The 15,301-nt window shown below is 41.1% G+C and overlaps 1 protein-coding gene across 1 annotated transcript in view; it reads right to left on the bottom strand.

Annotated features, from left to right (window-relative positions):
• Nucleotides 1-13,272, bottom strand: part of mid2 (midline 2) — a 127,170-nt gene extending 113,898 nt beyond the window's left edge. The window contains exon 1 of the mRNA XM_079556377.1: nt 12,911-13,272. The gene's annotated coding sequence lies outside the window, so the exon portion shown is untranslated. The remainder of the gene's footprint in view (nt 1-12,910) is intronic.
• Between the last annotated feature and the right edge of the window lie 2,029 nt (nt 13,273-15,301).

The raw sequence follows: 15,301 nt of genomic DNA, 5'->3' as shown, positions 1-15,301 counted from the left end.
TATCAAAGCTTTCAAGAAGGTTTACAATTTGGCCACATCTCGAGTGGTTACATACAGTATGCAAGGTAGATATGTATGGTTAAGGTGTACTTTATTGTCCCTGTAGGGAGAAGTGGGAAGACGTCGATCCAGACTAAAGACCACAATCGCCTGGTTGAAATATTAACCGATCACGCATGTTTTCAGTTGATCAGGTGGCCAGAGCACCTGGAGGAAACTCCACACAGAAAGGCCCGCACAATTGTGAATTCTGCATGAATGTGGATTGTAATTGAAGAATAGGTTAGGTCCACTATATTGTCTGTTATTGACTATGGACGTTAATCCCATACAAGTTACATTTCAAGAAATTCCAAGACAGAAGGAACAATCAAATATGTATCTATTTTTTGAGTAATACGTTCATGCGTGATACATGCGTGAAGTCATCTGTCTAATGTGCTAAATGCTTATGAACGACTGTGGAGTGCGAACTGAAAAAGAACATGCTCTTTACTCTGACCCCGGAAAGCCTGCTTTTTCCACTCCATTGACTTAAAAGACATTTAACCTAAAACATGGAAATGTCACTGGCTTGTATAAAATGCTGAAGCCATTAGTTGCTGTTAAAACCGAGCCAGAGGCCAGGCAGACCCAGCATGCCATGGCACAATAAAAAGCAACACAAGACCAGCAAAACATTGCAGATCATTGGAATTAATGACTCCATTTTATGTGGTCCAAATAAAAAAAGAAAGCAAAAGCACTTCATCAAATAAAATTCAACTAAATGATAAATGCATTGTTGGCATTTAGCTGAAATTGACTATATTCAGGGAAGACTAGTTTATTTACTGTGTATGAACCATCACCTTAACACTGTGGAAGGGTTTGAGTGAATGTTGTCGGGGGGTTTGTGCCCCTGGAAGGGACTCCCATGGTGAACAGGTTTTAGCTGACGGGTCAGACGAGGAGTGCTTCAGGAGCCCCGTGATGGGAGACCAACGGGGCTGGTTGTGTTGCCCAAATTGTGCTGAGCCCGAGGGAGCGTAAATGGAGTTTTCTTCCCATGAACCTCCCACCTGCGGGAGGAGCAAAAAAGGCTAGTGCAGTGTGATCTGGGCAGCTTGAACTATAGGCAACGAATAGGCAGAGGAACATGAATGGTTTACTTTAACCATTGTACGATTTATTTTTTATACAATCAATCAGAGCCAGCTGGTGGGCTTCAAAAATTTGACTATTGTTTCACCATCTACAACTGTTCACTCCTACATTTGACTCCAGCCCACTCACGTTCAGTGGGCTGGAACTGGGCCAGCAGCTAGATCTGATTTACCAAGAAATGAATAGGTCTTTTTACTAATTCGGACACACGTTACTGGTATACTAGAAGAATGTAATACGTATTTCTCAACATTATTACCACTTTAATTAACTTTTGCTTCATTAACACTTTTTACGGCTGATTCTCCATTCCTATTCCTGGCACGTCTCTCGGCTGTTATTTTTTACTCCTCGTTAGACAGGCTGAAATTGCCCTGTCATAGTTTTTTTCAAGGTCTTTAACTTCCTTAATATTGCTGAGGAGGCATTTTCATGGTAGATACCTTCCACCATGCGGCAGCTTCACACTGTACTATAAGAGCGCGTCGAAATCTTTAAACAACTCTCATTTGTACCGATAATGTAAAGACAACATCCCTTTTCAAGAGGGAAATACTTGCCTTCTGATGTTTTGTTTCCGCGTCCTTGTTGTTGACAGCGCATGAGTTGACAGAAGCGCTGGGAAAGCTCTTTTTATGAAGTGTCCTAATTAGTGTGAATAAACATCGCCGTGTTCGTTGGAGCTGGAGGATGAGTAACAGTAGCTTGGGGCTGAAGGAGTGACAAGTTGGTTTTAAACTACCAATTTATATGATATATTCTTAACAGTGTTTAAAGTAGCCGAGAGCAAAACACCGTGGCAGGATGACTATCCAAACATCAGCTCATTCTAAAAGGAATTTTCCACCAATTTGAGGTAATGTTTGTACCACAGTAAAGCAGAGAGATTTGGTTTAACTTAATTAAAATATATAAAGCAATAAAAAAAAAAGTAAAGCAGTGATGTAAAGTGACTGAAGTGACACCCAAATACTTATATTACAAAGTTGAATTACTGGTGGTGGACTTTTATTACTGCCTGCACTTGTTTAATGGTCAATGGTTGAGTGAACCTCTGCACTTTGCGAGTGTGTATCTCAAAAATATCATACTACTCTATTTACTTCATCCATTTTTAATGAAAGGCGGCGTGTCGGCTGCTCCAGAGTTTTCAGCAACGGCCAGCAATTTTATACTGGCTATATTTGAAATGCAAATACTTGAATGAATGAAAGGAGTTAAACATGAACCAATTAGTTTAACTGGTAATACTACTTAAAAGGGACAATACAGAGTTTAAAAATGTTAAAAGTAAGTATTTTCCTCCCCCTACATGTTCCAGCTATGTCCTAATGTGTAGAATGACCTCAGACCTGTTCACCACAACTGCCTCTACAATCCTGCACTGTCACTCAAAAAGTTGCTAATTCGGGTCCGAAGTGCCGTCATGCACAGCACAGAGCACATGTTATTCTTAAAGAAATAAGAAAAATGGTAATAACTACAAGAAGTTTGCACTGGAACAAATAATTGGTCTAGGGCTCTTGCAAATGATGTTTTTTTTACTTGGATTGAAAGTGCAATTACCCATGAACAATGGGTATCTCAAATATCTCATGCAGACTGAGGTTATGCAGTTTTGCTGAAGGGCTATCCTTAGTTTAAGTTCTTCCATTTTAAAAAAAATGACTAAATGTTGATGTTGTTGATTTTTTAAATTTATTTAAAAGAAAATATTGAGAATCATATATGTACAAAACAGAATATCACGCCCAGGGTAATGTTTAACTGAGCAGTGGTTCTCAAACAGTCACTGTATGGGTCAAACTGTCCAAGGTGCAAGAAGCTCTTTGGTCTTCATTGCTTTAGGGCAGTCGGACTTATGTATCATTTGCATATATTGTCGTAGGTCGTTTTGGGAAATTAATGGCTTCCTGTTCATAAATTTAGACATGTGTTGATGAAATTTGGCAAAGATGATGAAGAGATGAACTATATAATATGGACTTGAGTTCTTGTTGTTGAATCCAAGGAGCATGTCTAGCTACCGGAGGGTGCAACATTGTTTTTTATAATGTGTTTGACAATTTTTTTCCACAAAGCGGCAGTCGATGGACGCAAACCAAAACACATGTAAAGACTTTTCACTCAAATTATTATAGAATGTACTGTTTGAGTCCAATTGTGTCCTTAAAGAAGAACTAAGTAACACGTAAATCCTCTTCGTAGTCCCTCTGGGGGTAATACAGAAGTGTTAATGGGGTGATTGGGGGGTCTTTCATCTCCCCCTGGTGTCTCTGGCCAGAAAACCACACCCCAGAGGCGCAATACACACTAATAGAATCACGAAAAAGAAGCTAACAGGCTAAGGGGCAAAGCTAACTGCAGGCTCGCGCCACTTAAACAGTATTTACAGCCAAGTTTGAGTGAAAAAAAGTTTGAGCTAAGTTTTGCTAGGTAACAGTATACTGTACATGTACAAGTTTGTAGGTTACTTCTCTTTGTTTGTGGGGAATCAAATATGTGTAGGGAAGAGTCCAGCATCATAAAGTTTCCGAGGTTTCAATCAAATAAAACACAAAGAAAGCAACAGCTCATCAGGATGAGACTGAAAGACTGTTGCATGAGTGATTTTTCTCACTTCACGTTATTAGAGGTAAGAAAATTCAAACCACCTCCACATGCACAGACACAAAAAAGTTACAACCATTGAGTGCTTTGTTTTTTTTATGATGTCGCAGCTTTAGTCTTTGGCATGGATGAAATGCTGAGCATGGATGGCATACTGGACTGGAGCACTGAAGGCAACAGGGAATAGTTAGCTATGTGTGAAAGAGAGTAAAACATGAGCAAATCACAGGGGATAAAAGTCTCCTTTGTAATAAGGGCCAACACCGCAAGCAAACGTGTCTGACCATGTAGTGTGAATAAAAATCCCACCTCACCTCTCATCTCATCAAACATGCATCTGTCTCACGTATTCAAAGCCTGTGTTGGCTGAGCATCATCGCTTAAAGTTGAGGCTAGACTGCATATCCATAGTGCCATCTAGTGTCTCATGCACTGCTATACAAACACTGAGCACCAAAAAGAGCAAAAATACAGAGTAATGAACAGATACGAAGATTTAGTATTTCTGAATAATTCTAATCAATGCAAAGAAATATCGGAGTATACAATAACAAAGACAACATGTTTTTAATCTGCTGATATTCTTGGTATGTTGTAAAATGGGAGCTTTAGAATCAGCACCTGTACGCTTTGAAAAAAAAAAACACACAAAAAAGTATCTAAAATGACAGTGCTTTTACGCAGGAAATAGAGCAGTCGAGAGTGGGGGCTTGCATAACCTGATGAGGAGGACATTATGCGGGATTATTTATGCATGTTCAAAGGATGATCTTTGGTGAGATAATATTAATATCCCATTCACCTTACGAAGCACTACACTCCCCCCAAAGGCAATCGGTTTAATATTTACAGCTACGTCATTAGCGATGCCAAGGAAAAGCGGGAGATAAATTCATGAGAGCATCAATCGCACGGTGACGGGAACAAAAATATCCCGTTCCACTAATTACACCGGAGACTGATGATACAAGGCCGACGAATGGCAAAGCATGAACAAATTAATTCCACTTACAATCTGAACACAGCGCTCAAGTTAGAGCTTAATCGACTAAACATTTCTACGCCCACACACACACAGATATTCGGCTTCTTTTGTGAGTCTCAAAATGGGTCAGAAAAACACCAAAAATCACAAACTTCTTTCTTTGTGTCGCTTGTTTCTCCAAGGCCTTCATGTTCCTTCGATCTCTCCTTGGGTGCTTTTCTCGAGTGCATGTTGAAAGGGATTTAAAAACTGACATTAATTATTAGTGTCTCCCCAATGTCGAGTTGCTCTTGTGACTAAACAGCACGACTAGCCTCATTCAAGAGACTCAAAACAGAATCAAAACAGCAAAACAAAGGACTTCAGCGCAGAAAAGAAATGAAAAAAAAAAAGAAAGTCCGTTTTAGAACTCGAATCACAAGGGACAACGCTAATATGTTGTGAGAGAGGACTTCTGTTTGATAAAGTTCTCTTCCTTCAACAGTAGATTCCTTCCTTTTGTTTGATATTGCCGTACATAAGAATGAACCGGCATCAACCAACAACAAGGGGGAGTGCAAACTAGCGCTTGTGCTGTTGCCAACTGTAATGAGATAGGCCAGTACATAATTCATACTCTTAAATCATTTACTGACACAATTTTCCTTGACAGTGATCGAAGAAAATGCTTAAAATTATGACTCCTATTATGATTATTTCAGGCTTTGTTTACCTGTTTATCATATACAGCTGAACTCATGGTACAATTAGTTGTTCTGTTAACTTCATTGATATTTTGATCCGAGCACCATCTGTGAGCCATTGTTGCGTGACAGAAATGCACAGCAACCCTCCTCTTCCTTTGTGCTGGGTCACACTGCCTAATCCTTAAATTGCTGAGGCGCACACATTTTAAATACTATAGATTGTGTAAAGTGGACATATGGTTGGCCTAATCCCTTTGGTTCAGATGGGGGCTGGGGCGCATGTTTACATAAATAACCTCTTCAACTATATAAAACGAAGCACAGAGTGTCATTGGATACTTTCGATATCCTTCAAAGTGGCACATTTTGAGGAAGGGTACCACAAAAAGATGTCATTTCATTGTTTCCTCTGACAAGTATTACAATTGCGAGTAAACACCCTACGCCGGATTGTAGTCAGGGGCTAATTTCCATCCGTCATCTCACACTGAAACATTTGAAATATTAGCTACTAAACAAATACAAGATGCCAAATTACAAGGTTACCAGTTTCCTATATGACAAAAAAACAGTAGGTAGCACCAGTAGGGCTGGATATTGAAAAAAAGAGTTTCGAAAACAGGTACAGAAATTACAGGAAGTGACTTGGTTGGTTTCCCTTTTTGCCTAATGTTTACTCCATTTTTCCCATTTTTTTCTTCTTATTTTTTCCCTAATTTTTGCTTATTTCTTTTTACTAACATTTTCCCTATTTTCAACCCATTTTCTTTCCTATTTTTGCCCCATTTTTAACCCAATTTTTTCCCTATTTTTTACCACTATTTCTAATAGCTCCAAAATCACCAAAAGGGAGGACTCAGGACTGTCCGCCTGTCTGTGGAACTGCCTACAGTCAAAACATTGAGGATCTCATAACAAAGCTGGGACTTCTGCCAGAGCCCATTCATACACACAGGCAGGAGAAACTAAAACTCAATGTGGCGCTCTCTTCTCTTTAGCGAACTGTCAGTCTGAGCAGTTCGTCTGTCCAGAACAACTGATGGCTTAATCTATCTCTCCGATGCCCTTCACTATCACCCAGTAATCATTCATCAGTAAGATAATAATAACGGCTTGCGCTTGTGTTGCGCTAATACTGATTATGTTGATCCGGATCATAATATGTCATTCATTTTCAGAGCCAAGTCAAACAAAAGTATTATATTGTGTAGCCACGTCACCCTTTTTCCTCATTTTTTCTTTCACACTGATCACGCCTCATTCCCTCGATAACAAAACACAGGCCCAGCCTCAAAAATGAAAGTTATTTCCGTTTTTATCTCCATCACATCCTCACAGCTGCAAACTGCCGAGGGTGGTCAGCCTGACTCGAGTGTTGCCATACTCCGGCAGCTGCTGGTGTACGCAAGTTTCCTTTTGTCGCTCCGTTCTGAGGCTAGATTTCCTTTCTGTGTGGAGGGTTTGAGAGCAGGATCAGAGCGAGGCAGAGAGCATGGGTACAGCTGTGTGAAGAGGATGTTTGAAATAACTGGGAAAGTTGAAGGAGAGAACGTAGTGGCAGCTGGTCTGGACACTGCAGCACTGGTGCCAGGAAACGTTTCAGTGAGTCTCCTGAACATACTTAAACAGCGATGTGAACTGAAAAAAATCCCTCAGGGTATCTAATGAAGATAAAAAGTACATGTCAGCAACTGGCTGCTCATGAGTTCAAGAATTGATATTAGTCATAGAAAAATCTATATGTCCATCTATAAAGTACAATGCACTGAACTACTGGAACTGACTACCTTTCCTTTTCTATTTTCATTGAGCATGTGTTTGAGAGTGCCAGTGTGGGAGAACCAATGAAAATGAACCCATGGCTACAGTTCAGCATGGCGTGTTCACATACATGAGTCATGAGTTCATTAGAATGCACAATGTCCTGATCAAATAAACAAATGAGCAATATGTAAGTATTTGATAATAAGATCTCATTTTGAAATATGAAAAAACTATGTAGAGAACTGCCACTCCAATGAGCACTGTCTGCAGACAGTAGGGCTGGGTATATTGAAAAAAAAGTTTAGGTACTGCCAGCATCGAAAAACATGTATCTTTATATCCGAGTTTTGATGCTATTGGTCCAGGTACGGCATTACAGGAAGTGACTTGGTTGGTTTCCCTTTTTTTCTTGCTTACAGTTTACCCTTTTCACCCCCTTTTTTTTGCCCCAATTTTTTCTTGTTTTCCGAATTTTTCCCCTCATTTTTGCTTTAAAAAAATAAAAACTAATACATTCCCTATTTCCCCCCCATTTTATTCCAATTTTCCCCCCTTATTTTTTCCCCATTTTTCAAACACGTTTTTTCCTTATTTTTACCAAAATTTCTCTGTATTTTCTCCAATTTCCCCCCCCAAAAATGATTCCCAATTTCTTGCACATTTCTTGACATTAGAGATGAACCCGATATTGTAAATTTGCAGGTCTTCCAAACATCATTGTTCTGTTTTCTGGTTCTAGTATCGTTCAGGTATCGGTATCGAAAACCAAATATCGTTAAAGTACTGGTATCGGAAAACATTTTTTAACGGTACCTGGCCCTAGCAGACAGTTGACTAGACCTTTGCCGGTGCAGCCGTCAGTCTTGCGGATAAGCTATTGCCATGTCCGGTCCGATCACAGCTTTGTGGGTTTGAGTCCCAACACTAACATTTCAATCCAATAAAGCCTACAGTCCAAAAGATCCTGAATAAAATGTACTTGTGTCAAAACAAATGTCTGAGTGTCTAAAACCGGACAAAACCTAGAACTAGATTAGTAATAACAGCCACCATATAAAATCGACAATCCCTGTGTTGTGCACTGGTCTGTCTCTATGTCTGACAATAAACATGCATTATCACACATTAGTCACATCGCTTCTCCAAACACACTACAATTGCACTATGACCACAGAACAATCTTCTCGTGTGGTTGGAGTCAGGAAGTAGAATGATAGCCTTTAATCTGCACTTTTGGCCAGAGCAAATTCTCTAATTAGGGCCTCATAACTGTCCATTCATCCAAATTAGGCTGCACACAGACAAATTTATGACAATGATCTGAAACTATGGGTGTTCACATCTGAAAATGAATAGGGCACATTACGCTGTGGTGAGCTGAGAATGTGAAGCCTGTGCATGATTCATTCAAGTATAATTACACCACCGTAATAAAACCCAATCATTTAATTATATGCAAGACACCCCATAGAGATAATGAATAGTGTGATAATAAGGTTATTTATGACCGGAAAAGTAAATGTAAGAGATGCAGTGTACAAAAAGCACAGTTTTACTAAAATTCAAAATGTTCTCAACAGTGCAACAGTTCATTGACATTGAAAAAAGTGTACTGCAGCGATTTGGTTGTACTCAAATTAGGGCTAAGTAATTCAGACACTTTTTGTTTGCCTAAGACAAAATGGTCTAAACAAAGTAATTAACATTCAGATCTGCCCACAGCGGCGCACATGAAGCCTATCAGGCACCAATGAGTGTGGAAAATGGATCCGGCCTGCTGCAGCAATGATTAGCAACAACAAAGGGAAGATTTAGATCAAGTTTGGGGAGCAGGGTTGAATCTGATAGGAGCTAAAAATAAACCCAGTAAAATGAAATATTGGTGTTGCAAAGCCCTACAGTGGAGGTGAGAATGAGGTTACATTTAACGGGGTTCCGCGGGGTTCCAAGCAAAGAAGACGTCACTGTCCAACTGCTCTGCCACATGTTGGGATTATAAAGAACAAGTGGATACAGAGGACAACCGTGGGTCACTGTCATCTTCAATTCAGATCTCATTTGACTTCACCGGCCCATACGCGCTCAGCACCAAGTCTCTAATATATCGCTACCCAGGGCTAATTCATCATGGTTAAGAAAGGCGACAGCACAAGTCTAATTTAATCAGCTGGGAGAAATAAATACACTGGTAGCGCTTGGCCAAAGAGAACAGAAACGGAGAAGGCTTCCACACGTGTTACAGAGAAAGCAATCATCTTATTTAAAGAAAAAAGAAAAAAGAGAAGAAAGCTCCTGACCTCCTATTTCACATCGCCAAAGGTAAAATATTAACATATATATAGACCTGCACCGATCCAGCTTTTTGATACCGATACTGGGGTTTGAGTATCTGCCGATATCCAATATTTACCGATACAAAGAGACTTTCTTAAAAGTGTCTTTCTGTTATTATTATTATATTAATAACAATAATAATTGTGTTGTAAATAACGTTTTTTAGAAATGTCAGTGCAATAACTGTTTGTTCCAAAACTATAGTGAAGAGTCAACCTTTGTAAACATTGCCTAAGCCATAGTGTTTGTGTAGTGCCAACTGAAGTAAAGCAATTATCTAGTTTCAATACCCATCCAGCAGCTACAGAAGAGTTCACACTACAATTAGCTGGCATCTGTTTTTCTCCAGCGGGTAAACACATTGTGAAGAGTGGGGATTATTTTGAGCAGGTCCCCGCTGTGCCACAAACATCAGTCAGCATCTTTAGCACTTCGTCTGCAGAAGAGAAAGGCACGCTGACTTTCCTATGCAGAGATGGCTCCCCTGTTACATGCAAAACAGTAGTGTAGAACTTAGATGAAACAGTTCATAATTTGACCTGACTAGTTTTTCTTTTTTTTTTATGAAGCCCAGGCGACCCACTGCGAAGCTTTCAAAAGACCATTATGCCACAACACACTTTGAGTACTTCAAAATTACTCTGAATAACAACTTTTATTGGAAGTTGAATTTCCCAGGGGAAAATGCAGAAATCTTGACTCAGCAGGAAGAAATCGGACAGTCAATTAGTCATTGAGAGTGCCACTCTTGTAATTTATGCATGAGTCTTGATTACGCCTCACACTGAAATGTTAAAAGGCATCAATAGTGTGCTAGTACAAAGATGCATTTCTTACCAATGCCTGCTTTGCTCATTACATACAGTGTATGCACATAACTAACACTGACTAATATTCCACTTCAAGAGATGGGGAATTCGATTTGTCTAAAAGTGTTTTATTGACGCAGTGTTTGCATGTGCATGAAGGGCAGGCGAAAGGCATCCGTTTCCCAGAGGAGGAGTTTATCTGCAAACTCTCCCATGACCCGCCGGGATCTGGGCCTCCTCTTCAGCGGGGCCAGTGTCTGTGCTGCAGCATGAGTGTTCATACCTTCTAATGGGCATTTGCACAGAGAAGTCCTCTGGGAGAAGTGTGCTCCCACCAGTGCACAGCTAATCTGGCTGACAGCCTGCTCCGGCGATGATTGGACCCTCAGCCCACACGCACAGTCCAACTCGCACACCTGAGCGATGTGTCAGACTATGCTGAGAAATGACAAACTCTATCCTGTGGTGTACCCTTCCAAGTAGTGGACACTGCTCTCTGCACTGGACGGGTCAGCAGAATAAAGAGAGAGGGGCGGTTCAACCAACTCAGCTGTGGGCATGTTGGCAGTCACTCCAACAAAATAAAGCCATGAAGTGACACTGTATCGCTTCCACTGAGTGAAAAACATGTCTGTCAAACGGCCCACGGATACAGTTCACTATCAAGTCTGTCTATTTTTGTTGAGATAATAGGCAATTAGCAGAAAGTCCAAAACAATTCATGTGCAATATTCTTGATTCTTGATATCCTTGATAAATCTAGCTATCTAAAATAAGTTTAAAAGCAAGGCCTATTTATGTTAACTATTTCTTCCAACTATAAAGAATCATAGGACAAATGGTCACCACATTGCTCTGCCTGTTTCATTTGCCATCCCCCAGACTTAAACTAGAGGACCCTCATAATTGAATCCTTTGATGAGACGAGTGCTAAGACCAGCTACAGTGAGCGCTGATGGAGAGTGGGAGCAGTAATGTGGCACTGCCAGAGAACTGCTGTCAGAGCGTCCTGCCTACCCCGAGGTTATTCTGTCACTATCTCAATCTTGGTGAAGAGAAAAATACAGCTACACACAATGTACTGGCTCCAAGAACTGCACTTGGCTGGTGGCACTCACACAAATACAGTTGTTTAAGTAAAAAGGGTGACACTAAGAAAAGGGCTCATCAACTGTATGTTCATCAATGTTCACTGTATTCCAGAGGCTACCCATTTTGTCCTAAAATGATTATAACTTCAGTACCATTCTGTACAGCACAAGAAGAGTAAAGATCCGCTTTCCAGTATACATGGACACAACAATACAGACAGATGAACTTAACTCACAGGAAAATGACTCACAAGGTAAACCTGGTAAAAAAGCAGTCAAAAAGAGTTTTAGCAGAGAGGTATCTTCATAAGAGCAACTAAAACTTATGTTTTAGACTGAGAGTCATAGAATATACTCTCAGTCATAGTTTTACTTGGCTACTCGCACTCACAGACACGCTCTCACTCAATCTGGCCTATTGTACATGTTTTAGTGGTTAGGGGAAACCCGAGTAGCCGGAGGAAACCTACGCAGACATGGGGTGGACACGCAAACTCCACACAGCCTGGGGATCGAACCAAGGACCTTCTAGCTGTGAAGCATGAAGGCTAACTGCTGTGCCACCGTGCTGACTTGAAATCCTTTTTTTCCATTAAAGGCTGTACCAGAAAACTGCATCTGTGGGCTGAAAGCATAGGCCTGGTTAGTTTACGCAAAACAACGACTAAAGAACAAAAGCAAAACGTGTTCTTTCATTTCCAGAATTCCCCAGCTGTAAATCCAGCTGAGAAAGCATCTGTTGATTCGTAGTGATCTCAGCATGTACCTGACGACTGACGCTCCATTTATCTACAGGGAGAGTCACTGCTCTTGTCATCATCATGCTTTAATTGTCATTAGAGAGTCTTCAGGCTTGGAGACATACAGTGAGGCAGCAGAAACCACACTGTAGTATGTCTGATGGATGAGCCTGTCAGCTGTGTGCACACACTACTATCGCTGAGGGGCGACCCCATACTCTCAGATCTGTCTCATTACCCATAGTCATCAGCATTAACAAGGGACCCATGGCAAGAGGCTGGGGACATCAATTACTGGCAGGAGCAAGGTCAAAAACACAAAACACAAATATTAAGATAATCTTTCAAAAAACAAAACTTCAAAATGCACATTTGTTGGGACTGTTTGAGAAGGTTTTAGTGTAGGCTATACTTTGTCGTCTCAGGTCACACGTCAAACCATAAAAAACACGTCAAAAGATACTGTATAGCCTACGCATGTGGAATAACAGGGATGCACCAATTAAAGATGTGCCAGCCTGGGCACCCACCCCCTCGTCCTCCTCAGTCCAGTGTACAGTATGATATCATGTGCTCGTTACCACATCTTCAATACGCTGCGCTCTTATTGCCTCTAGTTCAAAGCACTAACAAGACACCCCCCCAAGCAAGTTCAGAGTCAGTAACGGTGCCCGTCGTGAGTAAACCACACGTTTATTGCTCTCCTCATGAATACCCCGAAATAAAAAAAAACAACAACACTTACCTCTGGGCTCCGTGGCAACCCGACAGCCCCCGTGCTGCTGTTGACCAGAAGCCGCGGAAACTATGCGCTCGTAGAAAATCCCGCACGGCAGAAGTTTGGAGCTCTGAACCTGAGTTGAAGATGTCACTCCCTGCGCGTCAGTAGTTGGACAGAGCTCTCCCCGACTGAGCGCTGGATACTGTGGATAAGCAACGCTCCAAACGCCGTCTGATCTGCTTGATCCGCCGCCCGCTCATTAACACTTGTTAAACACACACACACAGGCTACTGGAACTGTCCAACTCGACTGTGCGTAACGGCGTGTGCGCACTCCCGCTCCTTTACTCCAAAAGCACTCCCCACAGACATGTGACCAGCCAGCAGCGGACGGGAATAGCTCTCGTTACCCAGTGGCAGCAGCTGGGATCGCTTACACTGCCCCGGTGCCAGTGGAACAAAAAAAAAAATCGCTTCGACCTCACGGTGTCGCTGTCAATGTGTCACGTCCGGCCAGAATGAGCAGAAACACCTGCCTCTCACAGGGCTCAGAACAAGTCATGACAGCTCATTAGGGTTGAATACTGTTAGAGGCTACATTGATATTTGTATATTGCAATACATTGGCATCATTGTAATAAAGGTGTTATTCTAGTTCTTATTTGTGGTTGCAGAAGTTTGACAAAATAAAGAATGTGAATCTTACAACACTGGCCAGTACATCATCTCTACAGGGAAAGCATCATCAACCAGAGACTAGTGGAAAGAAAGAATAATTAGTGTGCATTTGTATGGTCAGCTCCCGAACATCACATACTGCTTTCGTAGGTCCGTCTGTCAGCTTTGGTGCTAAAAACTTTGCCCAGTCGTATATAAATGCACACACGCTGTTCAAAGCCCCACAGATGTGCAATGAGCTATAATGGTGTTGTGCTAAGCCAGAATCTGCAATCCTCATTAGTTCTCCGGTAACAAGCCCTGCATTCGGCAGAAGGAAAGGAGACAAGTGTAAGGTAAAGTGATAGGTGGTCTTTGTCTGCCTGACTGCTTTCAGTTCATCCACCTGCTCAAGCACACGCATCACCAGGCACATTTCTTGAGCACACAGCACTGTTTGCGCAATAGGGAATTGAGCCATGTTTTAATATCATGAGTTCCCAGGATGGAATTCAACTGCTTTAATCAGTGCACTTGCTCCACTAGTTCAAGACGCAAACAAAAGAAAGAAATACATTAGCTGAAAGTGTGCATCATTTCTTAAAGAATCCCTTTAAAGTGTTGTATCAATCCATGGAGCGACTTATAAATTGTTAATTGGAGAGAGAGGGGTAACTGGAACCCGCTGGAGTAATAATTTATGAGCTTGGGTGCACCTAGAACAGAGGGAGATTCTAAATTCTGTTTACAGAGTTTAGGAGAAGCATATGGACACTGCCGGGAACTTCACAGGGTCTTTAAAGTAACTTGGACAAAACATTCGAGCGGTAAACAACAATGTGTACTGTTAGCTTTCTGTGACTTTCACTCTTTAACTTATGAGAACTATGTCAAGTGAAAAGTAAAGAAGCCCATAGACAAGAGGAGACAGGCCCAAATGACTTCCCTGTGCCCTGCAGACAAGGCACTTTTGGGATGTTTGCAGGGTCACAGTAAGGGAATCAATCAGGTTTATTGATGAAGGCTGAACCCGCTATGCCACTGTAACTCTCAAGCCTGTTTGAATGAACATATACTACATTTACTACTTCTTACTACTTCTTTGAATGAAGTAGTAGAGAAAGGTGATTTGTTTTCCTTAAGTTTCAAAACAACACTTTTCTTCCAAAACACAATAATTCTCTTTTTTACCCATTTCGATTTACCCCTTAGTAAGAAATCCATTTTGAGACTCTACTTTCCATATAGATGGAGTTTAAGTTATCAACATTGTTATTAAGTTATCAACATTGAGTTTTCAGAATCAAATTTGCAACAAAGACACTTACCTGGTGCAGCAATGACATGTGCACATACCACTGTATATTGAGGACAATACATGAAAAGATGCTCCAGCAGAATAAAGACGTGATGTGTGGCACAGACACAAGCAGTTCTCAGTAGGAGGTGATAAACATGAAAACTGTGCTACACAGAAAGAGCTCTGGGCAGATGCTGTAGAATCCTTAAGTAAAATAAGGCTTATGAGTCCACACAATCAAATTTGCCCTTGTGTGTTTTTTTCATTTGTCTACGTCTATATATTGGCTATATATAAAAAAAAAAAAAATTGGCAAACCATCCATCTTCCTCTACTTATCCAGGGTCGGGTCACAGGAGCAACGATCCTGGCAAAAATAATACCCACACTTTCTCTGAGAGGAGTCCATTTATTTTCCTGTCACCGTCCAAAGCACTGTGCTGCATATTAAAAGTCCA

The sequence above is a fragment of the Gobius niger genome (genome assembly GCF_951799975.1).
Source record: "Gobius niger genome assembly, chromosome: 5".
Taxonomy (NCBI): domain Eukaryota; kingdom Metazoa; phylum Chordata; class Actinopteri; order Gobiiformes; family Gobiidae; genus Gobius; species Gobius niger.
The sequence above is the reverse complement of the archived record's forward strand: the minus strand, read 5'-3'. Positions and strand labels throughout refer to the sequence as shown.